Consider the following 26,185-nt stretch of genomic DNA (forward strand, 5'->3'; position numbering starts at 1 on the left):
GTGTGTGTGTGTGTGTGTGTGTGTGTGTGTGTATATATATATATATATATATATATATATCCTTTAGCGATTCACATCCTATGTGGTACTCCTGCTTCCACCAGATATGTAACAGAAAATTGGAGATGCAATCTCAGTTTCTGTTCAAAAGAATTGTACTTCAATCTTCATGCATATACAAGACTGCACAGTTTCGGACAGAAACTCTGTCCTTCATTAAGGTGCATGTGTAGTGTTCCACATACTGATCAACGTTTATTGGTAATATGTGTAAGCCACCAATATGTGTAAGCCACCAAGGGAGCGCACAGGTGTGTCCCTTAACCATTTCATACAATATACCGCTCACATATATCAATTGCACAATATAAAAATATACTTCCTAATAGGAAAAGTAATAAAAGAAAATCAAATCTAAATGCAAAGAAATAAATGCAAGAAAAGACAAAAGAATACAAAAAAATAAAAATATTTATAAATATAGCTCTAATGCCCCGTACACACGGTCGGATTTTCCGATGGAAAATATCCGATCGGAGCGTGTTGTCGGAAATTCCGACCGTGTGTGGGCTCCATCGGACATTTTCCATCGGATTTTCCGACACACAAAGTTGGACAGCAGGAGATAAAATTTTCCGACAACAAAATCCGATCGCGTCAATTCCGACCGTGTGTGGCCTGTTCCGACGCACAAAGTGCAACGCATGCTCAGAAGAAATTCCAAGACGGAACAGCTCGTTCTGGTAAACTTAGCGTTCGCAATGGATACAGCACTTTCGTCACGCTGCAATGTTAAAAATGGTTTAATACAGCGCACTCTCTTCTTCTTTATAATGTGACAAGAATTAAGTCATTTTGCTGCTCATATTCACACACACTTCTCACAAAGTTTTATTTTTGTTTTTTTATTGGGATTCCCTGAATATATTGTTATTAGTTGTCACATCTGACAGTATTTTTTTTTTTATTTAATTTTTTGGGGGATTTTAAGCCTTTTTTTTGGATTTAATGTTTGTATTTTTTCAAAGGCTGATCTTTGTTCAATGTTATTTTTATTTTTACTCCAGAATATTTTTGTGTGTGTTTTGTGTGTCAAGTTACCCCAACACCATTGATATCTTTTATTATTTAATCTCCAGGAGATTGTTTGGTGTTGGTGTCCCTTGTTCATTTCACATTGTATATTTGAAATGTACCTGAATCCTCACAAACAAACTGTCCTTTTTGAAGTAAAACACATAGGAGAGTATAATTCAAACCAAAATTCCTTTATTAAGAGCTCAGAACCAAACAAAGAGGGAGGCAACACTGGATCAACAGGAGAAATTAGCGAAGCCTGGAACCCCCAGGGCAGACATCAATTCTTGAACATCAAAATTGGTGGCCTGAGGAGTCCATATGTAAGGGAGGGCAGTCTGGTCCAGAAGTCCCAGAAATCCGGATAGCAGCAGATGACATGTGTGTCCCCAGGCTGTGGTACGACAAGAGGCTGCATTCTTTGGCCGACCAGACTGGATCCAGGGTCCTCACTTTCTGGTCTTCCTTTCACGCTTCATTCCTGGCTGTGGCTGTGCAGTTGGAGATGTGGCAGGAGGAGGAGTAGGACCTGGAGGAGGACTGGGAGGACCTGGAGGAGAGGGAGGACGAGGAGGAGGAACTGCAGGAGGAGGAGGAGGACCATCGCAAAGGTGGGTCTGAGCTGTCATTTGGCCCATCATACCTTTGTTAAGAGCCTTCAATATGAGCGCCTCACACAAGACTTGTTGGCCCTCCTCCATCCTCTGCATTTTATAGGCAATGACGGCAGTAATGTCCTCCTCCACAGTGTGTGGTGCTCCCAGGACCTCTGTAGCCCTCCAAAAGAGTCCTCCGGTAGCCTCCTCTAGGGCACTCCTCCTACTGCCACTTTCTCTTTCCAGGGGGAGTGGAGGGACCTGCAGATCAGCCAGCCGGCTCGGCCCGGCCACCTCCTGGCTGAGACTTCCCTGTGTATGAAAAAGGAACATGGTTGTAATGTTTTGCTTCATCAATCACAATCCTAAATTAGTACTCCCAACTAACATCTAGTTAACATCATTGATTGGACAAGCAGAAATATTTAGAGGAATGCTATACCTGGCTCAATCTGAGCTCCTCCACATGTGACCTGGAAGGCCCAGGTTGGGCGTCAGAAGCCTCAGCCGGGGGGGAAGGAAGCATGGAAGGAAGACTGGAGAGGGATGGCCTGGGTTCAGTCTGGTCTGCCAGAAAATGCAGCCTGTCGTAGTACAACATCCTGGGGACATAGATGTCATCTGCAGCTCCGGATCTCTGGGAATCCAGGACTTTCTTGCTCTCCCTTAGATATGTGCTCCTCAGGCCACCAATTAATATCTTTAAATAGGTGATGTCTGCCGTGGGGATCACCTGCTTCACAATTTCACACAATTGCACCAGTGCTGCCTTCCTCTTTGTTTGGTTCTTGAAATGGGGGTGGTTAATCTCCCACAGACAGGGCAGCTCCCTTAAGATATCTATGAATACTGACATGAAGTCATTATCTTTCAGTAAGATATCCATGTTCACTGCAAGACACAACACAAAACAAAGCCTAATGTCAGACAAAACTCTCCTAATCTTGTTACAATATAGGCTTCAATGTAGAAGCAGTATAGGCACAAGTTTGTCTCTTACCTTCGTTCTTACGATCGGCGCGTCCAATGCTCCTTCCTCCGCTCACAGATCGTACGTAATACGCACGCGTGTTATACACACTGCGCATGCGTGTAACTGCGCCCGCCCCTGACGTTCTTTCTAGTCTATTCCCCGCCCCTTTTCGTTCGGCATAGTGGGTGAAGAGCACATGGCGGAGTTAGAGCAGGTGTGTGCTAATTATAGCAACGAGGAGGAGGAGGAGGAAAGCCCGGATCCGGACACGTCCCGATCCAGAAGGAGATGTTTTAAGGCCACAAATATGTCCTTTGGGGAGATGTTGGAGATGGTCGACATCATGAAGAAGTCCGACTATGACGGAAAGTATGGGCCTTACCCCATCCCCAACATCAGAAAGGCAAAGATCATGGCGAAAGTGGTCAAAAGCCTTCACAAGAATTTCGGGGTACGAAGATCGAAAGATCAGCTCAGGAAGCGGTGGTCGGACCTGAAATTGAGAGAGCCAGAGCAGTACCAAAAGATCCGGAGAGTGCTGCAAAAAAGTAAGTAGTTGTGCTGTGTTCCTATTCTTTCTGTCTTTATTCCGTTCGTGCTGCTCCATATGCTTTTATTAATTGTAACGTTTAAAAGGGCAACTTTAATGTTCATGGGCCCATTATTCGTTCGTATCAAACATTTTTCTTTCGGCCTCTAAAACATCATTGTTTAGGCCATATGCATTTTCCCACATTTTTTTTGGGCCTACTTGGATGCCAAATATTTGTTTGTGTAGATGGGTTTGTTACTAGAATGAAATGCAAACTAGATTGTGTGTAAGGAGAGGACACTGAGCAGCTGTTTTCACATCTGAACGCTGGAGCACTAGTGTGGGACACAAGAACACCATTTTTATTAGGGGGGCCACACAGGTGCTCCAGTGTATACTATAGGGGGGTCTCCATCTGTGAAGCTTGTACTAAACAGGTAAAGTATTGCAGCTTGACAAAGGGCAATAAAAAAAAGACATCTTGGAACTCGGCTAAAATTGACAATTGTACCCCACTTCCAAGCAATGTTTCCTATTTCTAGTTCTGCCATCAAATATCTGTGTGCTAATTATACCATTTTTGTTTTACATAGGGGAGAAAAGACTCGGAGGACACCCCTCGTCCGAGGAGACCAGAGACCCCCCACCTATGGAAGAAGGTGAAATACCCCCAAATGAAGAAGAGCAGGAGGAAGAAGAAGATGTGGTGGAGATTGGCACCACAACAGGTGAGTGTCTGCGACCACAGGCTCAGGTAAAAGAGATGGATGGTGGCAGATTTTTGATACCCGTTTTTGTTTGGTTTCTCTCTTTTTAGGTGATCGTGAGGTTGTGGATCCAGAACGCTTTACTTCAGAAAGTGCCCAGATCCTGATTGGGGAGATCATGGGGTGTAATCTCAAATTGCACAACATACAGCAAAAAATCAATGATGTTATTAAAAAAAATAACATCATTGATGTTTTGGGGCGAATTTAAAACAAAATCTATTTTTGGGATTGTGGTCCAATTTTTAAAATCTTTTTGCAATGTTTTGAAAAGCCAAATTTGGAGGATGCACACAGTGTGCCAACATGTGCTATCTGCCATCACGGGAGATCAATGGATGCGTTTTGGGGGTGCAACCCCTTCCTCAATTATAACGTAGCGTTGAGGAAGGGCTTGCTCCCCCAAAACACGTCCCTTGATCCCCCCTGATGGCAGATAGCACATGTTGACATTCGTAAATTGGTGTGCATCTTCCAAATTTGACTTTTCCAGGGGTGATTTCCCCCCATCTGAACGCAATATCAAACCCAGCTCCTAAATTCTGATGTCTGATATAGCCTTCAGGTTTTACCTAATGTGAACTTTGTAAGTTCAAGTTTTTTGCCTTTCTTGTTGGTTTTACACAGGCCTGTTTTATCTGAAATGGACATTTCGATTTTTGATAATGCTACTGCAAAAATTGTTATACAACAAACATGTTGGTTTGTTTTAAAAACCTTTGGTAAATGCACATGTGATTGTGCAGGTATAAAAAAGTGGCTGTTTTATGCAAAAATGGGGGTTATTTCTTAGGGCAAATCCTCTTTGCACTACAAGTGCAGTTTCAGTGCAGTTGCAAGTGCACTTGTAGTGAAATGTGTTTTTGCATTTAGGAAATAACAGCCAACAGTGCTTTGTATAAGGTTACACAATCACGACATTTTCTGGACTCAACACATTTCTGTCAGGGTCAGCTAAAACAAACACAAGCAGTAAATGTCCACCAAGAATTTCTTTTTTTTTTTATTATAAAAAGGCTTCACATATTGTCTGGCATATTGATAGCCCCCCTACCCGCAAAGAACTCCAGGTAGCGTAACCGGACATCACGGGCACTCAGGGAGGGCAAGCCAGGACGGCCACTTTCAAGCGCCGTCAGTTTGGTTTGATGTAGGATTCCGGCCTCAGGCCCAACTGAGCCAGCATAGTTGGCCAAATGTTTCCTTAAAAAGTTATGGAGAATACAGCAAGCCAGTATAATATGGTTCAGTTTATACTCCGCCATATGGATGGGTGTCAGAAATAGTCGGAACCGGCTGGCCAGGATTCCAAATGTGTTCTCCACCACTCTTCGGGCTCTGGCCAGCCGGTAATTAAAAACCCTCTGTTCCGGGGTGAGGGTCCTCATCGGGAATGGTCGCATCAGGTGGTCCCCCAGTGCAAACGCTTCATCAGCAATGAACACGAATGGGAGTCCTTCCACATTGTCCTCTGGAGCTGGCAAGTCCAAGCTGCCATTCTGGAGACGCCTGTAGAACTCCGTCTGGGCGATGACTCCACCATCAGACATCCGGCCATTCTTCCCCACGTCCACATACAGGAACTCGTAATTAGCCGACACCACCGCCAACATCACTATACTATTAAACCCCTTGTAATTATAATAGTACGACCCCGAGTTGGGTGGTGGGACAATGTGGACGTTTTTCCCATCAATTGCCCCTCCGCAGTTAGGAAAGTCCCACCGCTGGGCAAAGTGGGAGGCAACAGTCTGCCATTCCTGTGGCGTGGAAGGAAACTGTTGAGGAAAAAACAATAAACATTACTATTTTTTCACAGAAACATGGCAAGCTGATTAGACACAAACATTCTGGGCCAACCTCCAGATAGCATTTAGTAAGGGGAATTTAACAAGGCCAAAGTATAAGGTACACCTATCATATTACCCCTCCCCCCCTCTCATGGGCCATTTCTAACATTATAGGGGGTGTGTGTAAATCTTGGACAGGTAACCCTCTTCACTTCATTGAGAGATGAATGCCTAAATAATGGGTATTACTTTGAACAGACCCTCCTTAGTTACACTATTGGCAGACCACTGGACAGGTAAGAAGTGTCATAATACAAAGATAAAAATACACACTGTACACATTTGAGGACATTTGGACATTCTGCTATTACCTATCAAGATAATAATAGGATACAAAAACTTTAAACAGTACCATTTGAAAGTATACAGGCAGGCCCTTGCACTACATGCTTTGGGGAAGTCATCCATAAATCTGACCACAAAAGAGATGGGTATAGTGTGTATGGGTTTGGCAAAGTCAGCAGATAGATGATTGAGGATAGAGAATTGGAATCAGCTGACTTAGCAGTTGGGGGGAGGGAGGGTTACTAAAAATTATTTGGGGACACCACAAAAAAAGCCTATGGCACTCTGCCTGAATTTAAATCAAAAATAACATTTCCAAACATTTTAGGGGGTGCTTGGGGTAAAGCACTACTATGGAGCTGATAAAATACATTGTTAAGTGACTACATGAGGTGAATATAGGGCAGGAGACACCATGCTGGGGAGGTGAGTGAAGGGCAAATATGTATGAAGGACATAAAATAATAATTACATAAAAATCCAGCATGCATGAGAACAAAGGGGACATACACAGCATATTCCAATCATGGTAATTAGGGAATGAGGAAAGAAATACAATATATTATCAAACATTCAATACAATAAAATGTGATATTAAAGGATAAAAATCTTACCTTCATATACTCCTTCTGTAGGACCTGGATGATGGCAGAACAGGTCTCTGGGATGATGATACCCAGAGCCTGGGGGGAGATGCCTGTCGAGAACTTCAAGTCCTGCAGGCTTCTCCCCGTCGCCAAGTACCGCAGGGTAGTGACGAGCCTCTGCTCCGGAGTGATGGCTTGCCTCATGCAGGTATCCTGCCTGCTGATATAGGGGGTCAGCGAAGCCAACAAACAGTGAAACACGGGGTCCGTCATCCTGAGAAAGTTCCTGAAATCATCAGGATTATTCTCATGGATCTCACGGAGCAAAGGCATATGAGAGAACTGGTCACGCTGAAGCAACCAATTCTTGGTCCATGAACTCCTCCCCACCCTGTTCATGGACTGGACTTGTGTCAAGGTCAGGACCCCAACACCAAGCCCCCGCACAGCACGAACTCTACGAGGAGTACGCATACGAAACATGGCTAGAAAATGGTCGGCTGCTCAGAACGAAGTAACAGAACGCACTGAAGAACAGCAAGGCCTGTGAAGAGCGACCTGAAAACCAGTAACGAACTAACAAGAATACAATGACTACCTAAAGTCACGCGGAACTTGCTTGCACGCACTGAAGAGCAGATACAAACCCACAAGCACAAACTGAACGGCAGAAAACGATCTGAAAGCCACGAGTCTGAAAAAGCGCGAATCGTCTCTCAACAAACTTTTACTAACACGAGATTAGCAAAAGGAGCCCAAAGGGTGCCGCGCTTGGTTCTGAACCGGCCTTTTCTAGTCTCGTCGTACGTGGTGTACGTGACCGCGTGGTTGGCGATCGGAAATTCCAACAACTTTGTGCGACCGTGTGTAGACAAAATAAGCCAACATCCGTCGAAAAAAATCCTAGGATTTTGTTGTTGGAATGTCCGAACAAAGTCCGACCGTGTGTACGCCCTATTACACCAAAGACTTATTAACACCAAACTAAGAAAAATGTATAAATAATACTATTATCCCATTGAGCCTATATAGGCTAACAACATTGAGAAACATTCTGCTATTTAAACAAACAGTGTAAGGTTAAACCCTGCTCTAAGTATATCTATACAAAATCAAATTTTTTGGATAGGATTCTATCTCCCCCTGTGAAAAACACCAAATCCTTTATTAAAGACACCGACAAGTTTTTGGATAAGTTACAATCCTTACCCGAATGTCAGGAAGAGGACATCCTAGTGACCTGGGATGTTAATAGTTTATATACCTCCATTCTACAAAAAACAGGAATTGAAGCCAGTATAGATTTAAAAAAGGAGAATGGGTGGAGCTTGCCACGGAAGAAGATGGACGCTCACCAAGGGAGCTCCACAGCACTCTGGGACAAACCGGCACACATCGACTGCATAACCTGCCTAAACTGCACAAAACTTCCCAGCAGAGTTGTAGCATAATCTGAGGATCCGATCGATCATGCTACAGTGAAACAAAGAACTCCGGAAGCTGCAGAAACTCACCGAATACTATCCGCTTGGGCCTAAGCAAGATGATGGCGGAGGAACAGCGGCGCAGGGTATGTCCAGCACTCCCTTATATGAATCAGGCAAAGGTAATCCTCACAAAAGGAATGCCCCACAAAGGAACACACAGTCTCCGATCCACACCCCCACCTCAGGAAGCCCAGAGAAAGTAAGATTGAGGCTGGATGCTTCAGATACAAGCCGAGACCTAGCACAAGGCCCAGACTCAGGAGAAGACACCAGGGATCTCCCTGATTCAATAGATCTCTTCCCCACTAATAATCAACCGGTCCTGGATACCACACTAAAGGACATGTTAGTTTCTCTTAGGAGCTCACTGCATGCTGATATGTTGTCCTGTGTTCACAAATTTGGGGTGGAACTGAGAGAAACTGTATCCAGAGTAGATCACATAGAACACAAAATGGGGGAGTTTGTGACCACCATTAACAACCTTGTGGATGCACACGATAGTAATACTGATGAATTGGATGCCATGAAAGCTAAATTAGTGGATATTGAGGACCGCTCCAGGAAAAATAATTTAAAAATAAGGGGGGTCCCCGAGTTGGTATAACAAACCAACCTACGCACCTATGCAGCCCAACTTTTCCAGGCCATACTGCCTGACCTAACAGACATGAATATTACAGTGGATAGGATCCATCGTTTACCCAAGCCATCTCACCTACCGGACAACATACCCAGGGATGTTATACTCCGGCTACATTTCTTCCAAGTGAAAGAGCGCCTAATGGCAGCTTCCCGCAACAAAGATCACTTCCCTCCACAATATAAAGACCTGCAATTTTTCGCCGACCTCTCCCAATTTACTTTGCAGAAACGTAGGAACCTAAATACAATCTCCAAGGCGTTGAGAAACCATAAGATCACCTATAAATGGGGGTTCCCTACAAAATTGATTATTACAAAGGAAGGTAAAGAACATGTTGTGGACACTCTTGCCAAAGGGATGCAGCTACTCCAAAAAATTCTGTTGCATTTGGAATAATTTCATCAATCCTACCGCAGCATGTAAGTGTTACCAGCACATACCATACAACACACTGCAACCTAAAATTGCACGACTATCACCTTTTTAACAATCAATGCCAAAGGGCATAATCACCCTGCAAAACGCAGATCCAAGTGGAAGGAAGTGACCCAACACAAAGGTGATATTATCTATGTACAAGAAACGCACTTCAAAAAGCAGGCCTAACCTACCTGCTCTCACCCTAAATTTCCACACTTTTTTTGCAAGCTCAGACGCAAAAAAGAAAGGGGTACTTACGGCAATAAAAGATACAGTAGCATTTCGCCTCCATAAGGAAGTGCAGGACATGCAAGGTAGATACCATATTCTGATTTGTGACCTCAACAATACCACCTATACGGTAGAGAACGTCTATGCCCCAAATGTCCACCAGTCTCGCTTTCTTCATAAACTCATGAAAAGAGTGTCACAAATACAAACAGGACACCTGATCCTATGTGGGGACTTTAATCTACCTCCCGACCCCAGAATGGACTCTAGTTCGCTAACTACCCGGAAAACCCAGACCCTACAACCACTCCTGAGGAACTATGATGTGTATGACGCATGGAGATGCCTTCATGCCACGGAGAAGGACTATTCCTTTTTCTCAGTTAGTCATAAAATATATACAAGACTTGATCTTTTTTTGACTGACAAATGGTTATTGACCAAATTTAAAGCATTCAAGATCAATAGTATCACTTGGTCGGATCATGCCTCACTGTCGCTACTAGTGGATGATACATCCAATAACAACTCCACTTTTATTTGGAGATCCAACCCGCGATTATTCCAGGATGATCCTTCCAAATCGATATTACAGAGTCCTAATTTAATTTTTTGAGCATAATGTAAACTCAGTTACTAACCCTTTTGTGACATGGAACGCACACAAGGCATTTATGCGTGGTCTCCTAATTAACCACTTGACCACTGGGCACTTAAACCCCCTTCCTAACCAGACCAATTTTCAGCTTTCGGTGCTCTCACACTTTGAATGACAATTACTCAGTCATACAACACTTTACCCATATGAAATTTTTATCCTTTTTTTCACACAAATAGAGCTTTCTTTTGGTGGTATTTAATCACCGTTGGGTTTTTTATTTTTTGCGCTATAAAAGAAAAAAGACTGAAAATTTGGTAAAAAAATGAATTTTTCTTTGTTTCTGTTATAAAATTTAGCAAATTAGTAATTTTTCTTCGTAAATTTTGGCCAAAATTTATACCGCTACATATCTTTGGTAAAAATAAGTACAACTTGGTGTATATTATTTGGTCTTTGTGAATGTTAGAGAGTCCAAAAGCTACGGTGCCAATATCTGAAAATTGATCACACCTGAAGTACTGACGGCCTATCTCATTTCTTGAGACCCTAACATGCCAGAAAAGTACAAATACCCCTCAAATGACCCCTTTTTGGAAAGAAGACATTCCAAGGTATTTAGAAAGATGCATGGTGAGTTTTTTTGAAATTGTCATCTTTTCCCACAATTCTTTGCAAAATCAAGATTTTTTTTTTCTTTTTTTTTTTTTTTCACAAAATTGTCATATTAGAAGGTTATTTCTCACACACAGCATATGCATACCACAAATTACACCCCAAAACACATTCTGCTATTACTCCCGAGTATGGCGATACCACATATGTGAGACTTTTACACAGCGTGGCCACATACAGAGGCCCAACATGCAGGGGAGCACCTCCAGGCGTTCTGGAGTGCCCAGGCCAATTCTGACATTTCTCTCCTACATGTAAAAATCATAATTTATTTGCTAGAAAATTACATAGAACCCCAAAACAATATATATATATTTTTTTTAGCAAAGACCCTAGAGAATACAATGGCGGTTGTTGCAACTTTTTATCTCGCACGGTATTTGTGCAGCAATTTTTCGAACGCGTTTTTTTGGGGAAAGAAACAGTTTTGTGCTTTAAAAAAAAACAAAACAGTAAAGTTAGCCCAATGTTTTTGCATAATGTGAAAGATGAAGTTACGCCGAGTAAATAGATACCCAACATGTCACCCTTCAAAATTGCACACTCTCGTGGAATGGTGCCAAACGTCGCTACTTAAAAATCTCCATAGGTGACACTTTAAAATTTTTTCCTGGTTACATGTTTTGAGTTACAGAGGAGGTCTAGGGCCAAAATTATTGCTCTCGCTCTACCGATCGCAGCGATACCTCACATGTGTGGTTTGAACACCGTTTTCATATGTGGGCGGGACTTACGTATGTGTTCGCTTCTGCATGCGAGCACACGGACATGGGCGCTTTAAATTTTTTTTTTTTTTTTTTTTATTGTTTATTTTACTTTATTTATTTTAGTTTGACACTTTTTCCCCCCCAAAAAATTTTTTGATCACTTTTATTCCTATTACAAGGAATGTAAACATCCCTTGTAATAGGAATATGGCATGACAGGTCCTCTTTACAGTGAGATATGGGGTCAATAAGACCCCACATCTCACCTCTAGGCTGGGAAGCCTGAAATAATAATAAAAAAAAAACGATCTTGGCTTCGATCGTAGCGGTGAGTCGGTAGAAGCACCGGAGGGTGGCGGGAAGGGGGGGCGTCCCCTCTCGCCTCCCATAAGAATGATCAAGCAGTGGAACAGCCACTATGATCATTCCTATGGTGTAGGAAATCGCCGGCTGAAAAAGCTGATATCTGAATGATGCCTGTAGCTGCACCCATCATTCAGATATACCCGCTCAAAGTCAGGGAGGTCATATGACTGTGGGCGGGAACTGGTTAAAAATTGCGGAGTATTGCGGGCTATTGCAGAGTATTGCGGGGTATATTGCAGAGTATTGCGGGGTATATTGCAGAGTATTGCGGGGTATATTGCAGAGTATTGCGGGGTATATTGCAGAGTATTGCAGGGTATATTCCAGAGTAGTGCCGGGTATAATGCAGAGTAGTGCCGGGTATTATGCAGAGTATTGCAGGGTGTTATGCAGAGTATTGCAGGGTGTTATGCAGAGTATTGCAGGGTGTTATGCAGAGTATTGCAGGGTGTTATGCAGAGTATTGCAGGGTGTTATGCAGAGTATTGCAGGGTGTTATGCAGAGTATTGCAGGGTATAGTGCAGAGTATTGCAGGGTGTTATGCAGAGTATTGCAGGGTGTTATGCAGAGTATTGCAGGGTATAGTGCAGAGTATTGCAGGGTGTTATGCAGAGTATTGCAGGGTATAGTGCAGAGTATTGCAGGGTGTTATGCAGAGTATTGCAGGGTGTTATGCAGAGTATTGCAGGGTATAGTGCAGAGTATTGCAGGGTATTATGCAGAGTATTGCAGGGTGTTATGCAGAGTATTGCAGGGTATAGTGCAGAGTATTGCAGGGTATTATGCAGAGTATTGCAGGGTATAGTGCAGAGTATTGCAGGGTATTATGCAGAGTATTGCAGGGTGTTATGCAGAGTATTGCAGGGTATAGTGCAGAGTATTGCAGGGTATTATGCAGAGTATTGCAGGGTATAGTGCAGAGTATTGCAGGGTATTATGCAGAGTATTGCAGGGTGTTATGCAGAGTATTGCAGGGTGTTGTGCAGAGTATTGTAGGGTATTATGCAGGGATGGCTGAGCATTGAGGGATGGATGGATGTGACAGCAATTGTCACTGAGCACCGCTGTGAGCACTACACATACAGCCCACAGCGGTGCTGCCATCCGATCCCTCCCCCTCTCCCCTCGCACTGTACCGATCGGTACAGAGAGGGGAGGGAGGAACCGGCGTCATGAGATGACGCCGGTCTGTTGACATGTGATCACTCCGTCATTTGACGGAGCGATCACATGGTAAACGGCCGCGATCAGCGGCCGTTTACCGTGATCCGTGATGCGCCGGGTCCTCCGGACCCGGCGGTCACGGAAGTTCTCGGGTGCGCGCCCCAGGGGGCGCGCGAGAGCAGTATTCTGGGAGGACGTCCATGGACGTCCACCCAGAACTAGCCGACCGCGCTGTTGCCGTCTTTCGGCTATGGCCCGGTCGGCAAGTGGTTAAACTAGGTGCGAGGGCTAAGAGGATGAGGGGGCAGTGTATACTGGATATCTGTAAACAAATTCAAACATTAGAAACCCAAAACAAAGCAAATTTTCCCCCTAATTTATCAGAACAATTTACCAAATTGAGATTTGATCTCCGATCAATACTGCTGGAGGACTTTGAAAAGTCTTCCAGGAGGTTAAAAATGACTTATTATGCAAATGGTAATAAAGCAGGGAAATTATTAGCCGATCGACTATTATGGTTCTCTATATAACCTGAAAAAAGACTCAAACACGACACAACCCATATCCCACACAATCTCTGAATTTCTCAGAACACTGCATTAATTTCTCAGAACACTGCATTAAATTCTCTGTTCACAACACAAAAGATATCCCAAAGGATCGAATCACTGCCCAGTAATAAATCCCCTGGACCAGATGGTTTTACAGGTGAATATTTCCAGACGTTTAAGGATATACTAGTTCTTAGACTCACAGAGATATTTAACCAAGCTGCCTCTTCCTCCTCTTTTCCACCAGAAATGCTGAAAGCAATGATTGTGGCATTACTGAAGCCGGGGAAGGACCCTAATACCCCACAAAATTTTCGCCTGATATAGTTACTTAATAATGATTTGAAGATCTACGTTAAATTAATAGCTAGCAGATTAGTAGATCTCCTTCCATCACTGATACACCCAGACCAGTCTGGTTTTACCAAAGGTCGCCAAACAGCAGATGCGACTAGATGCTTGATTAATCTCATACACCTGGCCAACAGGACTAGAACGCCTTCTCTGCTCCTTGCTTTGGATGCAGAGAAGACGTTCAATAGGATTCTTTGGATGTATTTAGAACAAGTTTTGTGCAAATTTTGATTTGAGGGCCCAATGTTTCAAGCTATCATGGCACTATACACAACCCCATCAGCACAGGTTTATGTATCAGGTATGTTATCTACCCCATTAAACATAACAAATGGTACACATCAAGGTTGCCCTCTATCCCCTTTAATTTTTAATCTACTAATGGAACCTTTGGCAACGTACATACGATAACACCCCAAAATCAACGGGATTGCAATTGGGGGTAGGATGCACACAATCAGCTTATTCGCAGACGACATCATTTTAAAACTTACTGATGTGTTGTCCTCCCTGGCTTTGGTTCACCAAGCTTTACAATTGTTTAATGCCATATCTTATTATAAAGTTAACGAAACCAAGTCGTATCTCTTAGGATTGGGTCTACCCGACACAGTGAGACAACATATTAGCAATAACTTTCCTTACAAGTGGAAGGGTAATGGTATAGCATATCTAGGCATCACTCTTACATCTAAAGTTTCTGATCTAGTTAAGGAAAACTATATCCCATTTCTGAGCTCCTTAAGACCCAAACTAGACAAGTTGTGAAGGTTTGAACTTTCCTGGAAAGGAAGGCTTGCTGCATTTAAAATTCAGGTCCTACCACAGTTCCTATATTTGTTCAGGACTCTACCCATACCAGTACCTAACTCCCTTTTCCGACAGTCTGCAATAGATAGATATCTGTGGTCAGGGAAAAAAGCATGGTGCGCCTTCAACAAGCTTATTAAACTCAAACAAATGGGAGGGATAGGTCATACCTTGATAAAAGACTACCACGTAGCATCTATACTAGCCCAAGTGAGAGATTGGTTCCCTTCCCACAATAATACCCTATGGACAGAACTAGAAAGCTCCCAAATCAAAGGGGGAAATCTATATAATTACCTAATAACTAGTCCATACCACTTGTCTAAATGATCTACAATTGTACCTACCATACAGGCTTCTATTGAAGCCTGGCAATATTTCCTTAAATATATAACCCCTGAAGGGCCCCAAACCCCTCTTAAATTCCCGATCACTGCTCTGGAATTTACAATACCTGACATGTCACTAACTAATTGGTGTACCAATAGGAAACTCTTATTAGAAGACCTTTTTGTAGGGCCTACGCTGAAAACATTTAGAACATTACAGATTGAGTACTCTATCCCGGTTTCCGACTATTATAAATATATTCAATTATCCCATTTCTTTGACAAAAAGGGTAACAATCTCTTCACCCACCTACCCTGGCAAATCGCTATCTTCTATACGACCAAACAATCAAAAATCAAAGGTACGTCATCACTTTACAAATACCTACAGAATAAACAATCCTTCAGCAAAACTACTAACATAGGAGCTTGGGAAAGAGACTTTGAAAAAACTACACAGAGGATCAATGGAAGAAAGCCCTTAGTGTCACGTATGCTTCTACAAGAAGTGCCAACTTATGGAAACTGCACCACAAGATCCTACTGAGGTGGTATCTTACCCCTTACTGTATCTCAAAATTTGCAACAGGGGCCTCAGATTGCTGGAGGAAGTGTGGGAAAACGAGTACACTTCTACACGTGTTGTGGTCGTGCCCACGCATTAAAAGGTTCTTGGCGCTCATATTCCAGATAATAGAGCAAGTTACAGGTATAAAAGCTGCATCTTCTCTGGGTATGGCACTACTGTCACTATAAATAGATTCAATCCCAGCATCAATGAGAATACTAGTGTCCCACATACTCATTGCGGCTAGACTTACCATAGTACGACACTGGAAGGACATTGACCCAGCTCCTATAGCAGAAACCCTACACATAATAAACACACATAGTGCTTATGAAATAAAATTTGCGCAGAGTCTTGGGAATCATATAAAGGTTTCTAAAATATGGAGTGGCTAACATGGTATCCACAAAATATAGGTCTCAGATTTTTTGGGAATAATTAAATAAAATCTACAACAGTATAATGCAATAGGATTAGTTTGATATCCACAGCAACCCTCCATATATTGGCTGGTCAACAGACATATTTCTGTATTGTTGGTTTATTCTAGTTGATATTCCTTTTATTTTCTTTTTTCGTATCTAATTTTGTTATCAATATATTGTCTACACAGGATCACTTGCAAGGTAATTAGGTCCTATTGTGGTTACGATTAACAGTTTATCACCAATACTTGTAGCTAAAGGATGGGAAAATAGACCCTGTAGTGTGCGACTGGGGCGTGGTGTTCCCTCCCCTCTTGGACACAGTTAGCTCCCAGATGGGGTGTCCGGGGGTGGGAACAAGACCTACCGCATAGATATGTCAGCTCAATGCTACTGTTATTGATACGAGCTATGAATATATATAACTAAAACTAATGTTACCTCAAGATGCAATATTACTGGACAACAATTAATGACTGTACTTTATTTTAATGTTTCAATTACATTTTCTGTAAAACCTTAATAAAAACATATTGAAATTAAAAAAGGAGAATGGATTATACTCCCTGGTGCAGAATGAACTGATAGAAAAATTGCTAACCGTAATTTTGAATAACAATTATTTTCTTTTTCAGTATGTGTTTGTACAGCAACGCAAAGGCATTGCAATGGGTTCCAATGTTGCCCCCTCATTCGCATGTGCATTTATGCACGATTTTTAAAAAAAGATTTATATATACTAACAAGATGTTTGTTGGACACTGCATCACTTGGGGGTGCAATATAGATGACATCTTTGCGATTTGGCGGAGCGACATTGGAACTCTGATTTTTTGATGAATATCTTAATTCTGTCAGTAGCGACATTAAATTCAGTATGAACATTGATGGAAAAGTGGCGTGATTTTTAGACACCACTATCTTCATGGACAAAGGTAAAATAGAATCTGCCATTTATAGGAAACCTACAGATAGGAATCAGTTACTATCTTTTGACTGTTTTCATCCTTCACATGTGTTTAGATCATACAAAATTAGTTGATTAGAGTAAAAAGGATTTTAAGCAATAAAGACAAAAGGCCTTTGAGGATAGCAGAAATGTGTGAAAGATTTAGAGACCATGCATATCCAGAAGATATGATAGAGCATGAATTGGGGAAGTTGGAATGGCCCGGTAAAAACACGATAAGATTATTAGTGGTGGCCACAGGCAGCTTCCCTTTTCCATGCAATATCATAATTACAGCGAGGAAATATTTTGGATTATTAAAAAAAATTGGACATTATTGCAGCAAGCATACCCTGAGATATAATATTTTCACAAAGTACCACTAAAAGCATACCGTAGAAACCAAACACTGAGAGATATGTTAGTAAAAATTATCGAGAAAAGTAAAAAAAAATGAGAAAATAACATTTTTGGGAACCAAGAAAAATGGATTGTTTCCATGTCTTAGTTGTGTACAGTGCAACCTCATGAAGAAAGGGGACAGTTTCACCCTGAAACACAAAATAAATATTATATCCGTGGTTACCATACATGTCAAACTTCCTACGTATACTAAGGGGAATGGAGGAAAAGAAGCAAGGGCTACTCCAAACAAGCCCTACCTCCCCATAAGGGAATTAATGGACTATTGCGGTACCCAATTGAGACATAGAACATGTAACAAGCCCCTGATCGCTCGGTTCCACTCTCCCGACACTCCTTTGCGGCTATTGAATCAGATTACAGATCGTACATCTGATGGTTCGGTCATCCGATGTTCTGGGGACTAGAACTACAGCTATGTGCCCTTCTAATCCAGTTGTGCAGCTCAGAACAAACACCAGGCAGGCTGTATGTAAGTTCAAACAGGAATCTCTTTTATTGAAAGGAATACAGGCTCTTTTATACATTAAAAGAGGAGGTGTATACCTCCTGCTCATATTACTCTGAACATACACCTGTGACCAGAAACCTAATTAACATGGGCTAATTAACTAATCCCTTTAGACAGCCTAAATGACTCAGACATGACCTTTAGGCCAGACTGGCCATCTTGTAGCTCAGAAAACCCAATCAACATTATCACAAATCAACACCGAACTCTTGTTCACACAATAGCAGAGTTAATTAACACAAACAACAATGGGGATCTAATGACTCTTAGATCCCATACTAGACTTATTTACAATACACATTCTAGCAGGCAACAGACAGACGGGTGGCTGGAATTGTCATCAGCATCTCCTAACAGTATTTGTCCCAGCATTATGAATCAGCCACTATTTCTAATATGGCAAATCCAGGGTCCCCAGAGTCTGTGTGTCCTGGGGGACCAGGACCCGAATCCACAGTAATACCACCTCAAGGGTCCCCAGGCATGCAGCTCACAAAGAGCACTGTTCCCCCAAATGCCAGGGCCCAAGATCGATCGGCAAGAGGCTAGCATTCAGTCCCCTCCAAAAGTCTTTCTCCCGGCTGGGTCTGTCACATTTCTCCCCTTTTGGCAGGAGACTAACACAGGAGGAGACCCCTGACGGGTTGACTCCGAAGTTAGTCAGTAGTTCCAGTCCTCTAATGCCTGTACCCACACAGTACCCCAAACAAATTGTTCCAAACAAAGCATTACTCACCCAGCCAACCTCTGCCTCTCTCAGAGAACATATCTGCCAATGGGGAGAGGCCTGGACTGGCCCTTCTCCCTGGAGTCCTTTCTGCCACTGGAGAGAAGACAGTGTGTCTGGGCTCACTCCGTCATGCTGTTGAAGATCTGGGCCGACTGCCCAGCATCCCTGGGGTATACAGGTGGAGACTGAAGTCCCATCCACCTTCACAGGAAATCCATCCTCTGTTAGTTGAGGGCAGAGTCCAGCAGTACTCAGCCCTGTTGCCAGCCCTTCTGCTGGAAACCCCACACAATCTGCTTCAGCTAACTGTTGGGGAGGGAGGCCGACTGCCCCGCCTCCCTGGAACTCTATAGTTGTTGCTGGTGCTGGGCAGAGGTTGGTAGCACTCTGCCCTGCTGCACTTCTGCTGGGGACTCCGCATCCTCCGCCCTAGCTAACCGTTGGGGCAGGAGGCTGGCTTCCTCCACTCCCAAACTGTGTAGCTGTCATTGGGGAGGTGAGCCGGCTGCTTCCTTTTCCATTCCCTCATCTGGATGTTGGGACGATATGTCTGTGGTACTGTCTCCCAGGTGCACGGATCTTTGCTGGGGAGGAAAGACCACTTCTTCCACCCTGGCCAACTGTTGGGGAGGGACGACGAACACCTCCTCTTCTCTTCTCCCCCTGTATCCTGATCTGCTGCTGGGAAGTGACCATCTCCTTCTCACCCTGAGCCTCCGGACCCGCCGCATGTGTAGGGCAAAGATCTTGGACCCTCTGTCCGGTTGCCAGCGCTTTAGCTGGGGAAGTTCCTTGTAACTTCACAGATACTTCTGTTGGTGCTGGGCAGAGCACAGTGAAGTTTGGCCCTAATAACAGCTCTTCTTCTGCTGGAGGCTCACCAGGTTATTCTTCCTAAGCAGAAAAGTCTATCAAATCCCCTGTCTCTGCAACTGGTGTCTGGGGATAAAGGTTCACCATCTCCTCTCCGTGGAACCCAGAAGATGCTGTCAGTGCTGGGCAGAGGTTAGCAGAGCTCTGCCCTGTTGTCAACACTTCAGGTTTGGGGACGGCAATCTTCAGATTTTTCACTGCTGATTCTCTGGCATGCTGCTGGACAGGAACATTCCTCAATCCAAGATCATCCCATGCAGAAACAGGATCATCAAGGTCAGTCAGCACTTGCTGTATCCGCCATAAGACCTCCGCCTCCCTAGCTGTGGGGGCAGGTTGGCAAAGCACACTGTTACTCTGCCACATTGTCAACTCTTCAGCCAGGATTTCAGAGTTGTCAACTGGTATTTCCTGATAGTCCCAGGCAAAGGGAGCCCCACCCTGCTGCTGAGCGGAGTCTAGCAGCTGTCTGTAGGCCATCTCAAGCTCCCATTCCTGAATGGCCAGAAACTCCAAATCTTCCTGTGCCCAGTGCACTTCTGAGACATTCAGTCTTCGCTCTCTGTGCTCCATTATTTCCTCCAAACGCCACTCCCGATCACTTCCAAAGTCAGGGTCCCTGGACAGCCTCCAGTACAACAATCCCAGGCCATTGTAGTCAAAGTCTTCCATGGGGCTGTCATCCGCTGTCCACGGGCACACTTGGGCTACATACCACTGGAGGGCTCTGTAGCTCTCGTCCAACCGCATTTCTGCCCGGATCAGCCTGCTTAACTCAGCTGTCCACTCCTGGTTCGGCTGTTCCCCCAATAACAGCATTCGCACTTCATACTGCGACCAGTACCTTACATGGATGGAGGGGAGAACTTTTCCCTGGTTTCGCTGCTCACGGGCTAGCGCTTCCTTCCAGAGTTCACAGCGGACAGAATCAAACCATCCTAGCAGGACCTGCTCTGATACTGGTCCTCTGTGCTGTATCTGCATCTCTCACAACATCCTTCTGAATTCCTCTTTCATGGTGGCTGGTATCTGTACCTCTCCTCTCCTGCTATCTGGACCTTGGATCCAAGTGATGATTTTGATGTGTTCAAGGCAAGGAAGCATGATCCCACCATTCCCTCCACGGCTCTCAAGTAAGTCTTTCAGCGTGGCTCTCCTGCAGGCTGGTTTGGAGTGTCCCAGTAACTGGAGAGCAAATCCCACGGCTGCCAACCAATGTAACGAGCCCCTGCTCGCTCGGTTCCACTATCCTGACACTCCTCTGTGGCTATTGAATCAGATTGCAGATCGCACATCTGATGGTTCGGTCATCCGTTGCTCTGGGACTAGAACTACAGCTATGTGCCGTTCTAATCCAGTTGTGTAGCTCAGAACAAACACCAGGCAGGTTGTATGTAAGTTCAAACAGGAATCTCTTTTATTGAAAGGAAAACAGGCTCTTTTATACATTAAAAGAGGAGATGTATACCTCCTGCTCATATTACTCTGAACATACACCTGTGACCAGAAACCTAATTAACATGGGCTAATTAACTAATCCCTTTAGACAGCCTAGATGACTCAGACATGACCTTTAGGCCAGACTGGCCATCTTGTAGCTCAGAAAACCCAATCAACATTATCACAAATCAACACCGTACTCTTGTTCACACAATAGCATAGTTAATTAACACAAACAACAATGGGGATCTAATGACAGGTGGCTGGAATTGACATCAGCATCTCCTAACAGTATTTGTCCCAGCATTATGAATCAGCCACTATTTCTAATATGGCATATCCAGGGTCCCCAGAGTCTGTGTGTCCTGGGGGACCAGGACCCGAATCCACAGTAATACCACCTCAAGGGTCCTGTCAGGGATCTGTCAGCACCGGACCGGCACATGTGCGTGCGCCAATGCGCCGGCGTGCACCTGCTCAGGCAATTCAGCAGTCTCCAGCTGTTGCCGTGCGTCAGTGCACGCGGGTGCGAGGCGTGAATGTGTGTGCGCGCATTCGCATTAGCGCAGTTTTGGTGCCAAGAGGTGCATAAAAGTTCTCCTGTTGCAGGAATGCGCTGCTTTATCGACTTGACCTTTGCCAGCCAACATAACACCCCGTTACGGACTAAAACCCATGGACTTTCTGTTTTCTTAGCTGATGGCTACCGCATTAGATCTGGACAAGTAATTCAGGAAACTCTTCCCTTGCCTGCTACTACTTCTTCTCAACATAAGGACCCTTGATGCCATTACGTCACCTCTATTTCCAATTATCTTGGGCATTCCCTGGCTTCAAGCCCACAATCCGCATATCAACTGGGTCTCTGGAGAAGTAAAATTTGTATCATGCTACTGTCAGGAACACTGTCTGGTGGGAGACCCCGACTCTTCAGCTACTCTGCTATGCCTTGACACTGACCAGAAACTATTCCAGTCCATACCTAAACATTACCATGAGTTCATCGATGTTTTTAGTAAGAAGGGGGCAGACTCCCTTCCGCCTCATCGCCCCTACGACTGCCCAATTGAGTTGTTGCCAGGATCCGAGATTCCATTCGGACGTATCTTCCCTTTATCGGAGAAGGAGCAAGAGGCACTAAAAACATATATTGATGAGAACTTGGCTAAGGGGTTCATCCGCCACTCAACTTCCCCAGCAGGTGCCGGAATATTTTTTGTCACCAAGAAGGACAAGACTCTTCGCCTGTATATAGATTACTGGGAACTGAACAAAATTACGGTTAAAAATCGGTATCCCCTACCTTTGATACCTGAACTGTTCCAAAAGTTAAGGACTGCGATTATTTTTACTAAACTCGATCTAAGAGGAGCTTACAACCTGATCCGCATTCAGGCCGGGCATGAGTGGAAAACAGCTTTTCGGACCCGATTCGGGCACTACGAATACTTGGTTATGCCCTTCGGACTCTGCAACGCCCCTGCGACCTTCCAACATCTGATTAACGATGTTCTCAGGGACTTTCTAGACGTGTTTGTGATCGCATACCTGGATGATATCCTGATCTTCTCAGAATCTCTTGATCTGCATCGAGAACATGTCCGCAGGGTGTTGGCTCGCCTCCGTTTACACAGACTTTATGCAAAGGCAGAGAAATGCGAGTTCGAGCAACAAAGCATCCAATTTCTGGGACTGATAATCTCTCCAACAGGCATTAAAATGGATCTCCAGAAGGTATCCGCTGTGCTGGACTGGCCGGTACCCCTAGACAAGAAGGGAATTCAGCGGTTTATCGGGTTTGCAAACTTTTATAGAAAATTTATCAGGGGATTCTCGGCAATAATTGCACCCATCACGCAGTTGACCAAACAGAATGCCCGTTTTTCCTGGAACCAGTCAGCCCAAGATGCCTTTGAGAATCTCAAAAACTGTTTACCTCGGCCCCAATCCTCAGCCATCCTGAACCGTCACTACCGTTCATTTTGGAAGTTGACGCTTCTGAAATAGTAGTGGGTGCAATACTATCACAACGAAGGGGCAGCAAAGACCTAATGCATCCTGTGGGTTTTTTCTCCCGTAAACTTTCTCCTGCGGAGAAGAACTACGATGTTGGCGACCAGGAGCTCCTCGCTATTAAAACTGCTCTGGAGGAGTGGAGATACCTATTGGAGGGAGCTGTGCATCCGGTATTAATATACACTGACCACAAGAACCTAGAGTACTTGAGATCTGCTAAACGACTGAAGCCTCGGCAAGCCCGCTGGGCCCTGTTTTTCTCCCGTTTTTGTTTTCATATAACTTACCGGCCAGGCTCAAAAAATATCAAACCGGATGCATTATCACGCATGCATGACAACCCGAAGGACTCATCCATCCCTGACACCATATTGCCCGCAAACAATTTCCTACTCCTGCAAACGGATCTACTCTCCCAGTTTAAAGAAGCATCCTCTGAGTCATCTAGGCCTACAGGAATTACTCTGACATCCAGAGATGGATTGCTATGGAAGGGGAGTCAAATTTTTGTCCCTGAGAAGGTTTGTATCAAGGTCTTTACGCTTCTTCATGATCATCCACTGGCAGGCCATTTTGGGGTCTGCAAGACCCTGGAACTTGTGCAACGCACATTCTGGTGGCCCAATCTAAAGGACTTTTGTAAGAAATATGTCAGCTCCTGCCCTACCTGCACCCAGAATAAGACGTCTAGGAATCGAGCTTGGGGTCTGTTAAAACCTTTGCCTGTACCTGATAGACCCTGGAAAATGATTTCCATGGACTTTATAGTAGAGCTTCCATGTTCTGAGGGGTGTTCAGCCATCTTTGTGGTGGTAGACCGTCTAACCAAGATGGCCCACTTCCTTCCTTTAAGGGGAACTCCATCTGCTATTGAAACCGCCCGCATATTCATTAAGGAAATCATCAGACTACATGGAGTACCTGCAAGTATAGTTTCGGACAGAGGGGTACAATTTACCTCACATTTTTGGAGAGCCCTGCGTAAAATCCTAAAAATTGAACTGGCCTTGTCCTCGGCCTATCATCCTCAAACTAATGGACAGACAGAGAGGACCAATCAGACTCTTGAACAGTATATCAGATGCTTTACTTCCTTCACACAGGATGATTGGGTGTCCCTGATACCCTTAGCAGAATTCGCATACAACAATGCCAAACATTCAGCCACCGGTCAATCTCCTTTTTTCACCAATTATGGCTTCCATTTAACCTTTCTACCCGATTTCCTTTCAGAATCCTCAGTTCCGGCAGTGCAGAATACAGTGGATTTCCTCAGCCACAACAACCAGATGTTGCAAGAGGCAGTGTCCAAAGCCCAGGCGGACAGCAAGAGAGTCTTCGATCGAAGAAGAAGAGGGGAGTTGAAGTTACAACTTGGTGATCAGGTATGGCTTTCTACCACTAATATCAAGTTAGCATGTCCATCTAAGAAGCTGGCACCTAGATTCTCTTAACCTTTTCCGGTTAAGAGAAAAATTAATTAAGTGTCTTATGAACTGACTTTGCCTGATTCTCTCAAGATTCACCCGGTATTTCATGTGTCTCTGCTTAAACCTGCTATACCTTTTTTTTTTTTTTTTTAAATCTTTATTTATCATTTTCCAATACAAAACATTTCCCGAAGGGGGCGTGCCAGTAATACAAATCCTTCTATAAGTTCAAAAAAAAAAAAAAAAGATAGACAAACTGACTCCCCATGCCCGCCCCCCCCTCCACCCTCCCCCCCCTCCCATCCCCTACCCTCCCCTGCGGGATGTACTTCTATGGGGGCTAATCATGGCTTACTCGCTCCCTCCTCCATGATCGACCCTTCTTTGTTATGCCCTTTTTATATAATCTCCCTTAAATAGGACCATGATTTCTTAAATTTAAGCCAGCCTGCCCATTTCCCCTTATGCTCCTCATCCTCGTCCGGTTCCATTCCCCGCCGGTCTACGCACTCCACTTTAAATATTTCATTAAGATCAAATAACCAGTCTCTCGTTTTGGGGCTTGAAGGGTTCAGCCAGTTTAGGGCAATCTGTCTCTTGGCCGTATCTAATATTATAGGGAGCAAGGAAGTTTTGTAACTCTTGGCTGGATCCTGAGTACCATGGAAGAGACAGAACCATGGGTCTTCCTCAATTTCCCTCCCCATAAATTCCTTTGTCAGTGACAAAATTTTTTTCCAGAAGACCTTAATGATGGGGCATTCCCACCAGATATGGGACATTGTGCCTACAGTTGGGCATCCCCTCCAGCAGTTGTTGCCCTTTGTCCCATCCATCTTGCTTACTCTGTCTGGGGTGGCATACCATCTTGCTAGAACTTTGTAATGGATTTCCATTCTCCTATTATCAAGTGCTGAGTAGTGGACCAAATTCAAAATAACGTGTTTCTGTTACAAAGTAACCCCAATTCCTGCTCCCACCTTTTGATGTACGGAGGCGTCGTATCCTCCTGTTCCGCCCCCAGTATTTTATAAATTTGACCAATGACACCACCTGGGTGCGCCATCATACAGAGCTTCTCCAGAGGTCTAAGCTTTTCCATACCTCTTAGGGGCTTCGGAAGTTTTCCTATAAAATGGGAGAGCTGGAGATACCGCCACCTATCTATCACCCAAAGTTCTGATTCTCTACTCAATTCCGTGAAAGTGCGTATTTTCCCCTTATTAATAAAGTTTTTCAGTTGGAGGGCATCCTCTTTTAACCAGTTCCCTCCCACCGCCCACATCCCTGGTTCGAAAAATAAATTATTTTTCATATATATTAACGGTGAATTGTGCGACCATTTGTGTTGAGTGTGAATTTTGTCCCAATGTTTAAAAGTGTTTAGAGTTAACAAAGAAGTGTTAGTGCTGAATATTCTAAATTTTGGGGGATTCCATAGTGAGTGTGCCAAATTATTATCACTTAAGGAGAACTCTATGTTCACCCAACGCGTATCTGTCCCTTTCTTACTCCATTCTATAACCCGTGAAAGCACTACAGCTATGTAGTACCTATTAAAGTCTGGTGCTGCTATTCCCCCTTTTTTTTTCCCTCTACTCAATGTTGCATAGGAGATGCGTGGTGTATTGCCACCCCAGACAGCCTCCCTAATTAATTTCCCTAACGCCCTCAGGAAATACCTTGGGAGGGGAATTGGCAGCAATTGAAATTTATACATAATTTTTGGGGCAATCATCATTTTGACCGCATTCGCTCATCCAAACCATGAGAGCGGCCTAGACCGCAATCTTCTTACCTCTTGCCTAATT

This window comes from Aquarana catesbeiana, linkage group LG08 (assembly GCF_042186555.1).
Source record: "Aquarana catesbeiana isolate 2022-GZ linkage group LG08, ASM4218655v1, whole genome shotgun sequence".
Taxonomy (NCBI): domain Eukaryota; kingdom Metazoa; phylum Chordata; class Amphibia; order Anura; family Ranidae; genus Aquarana; species Aquarana catesbeiana.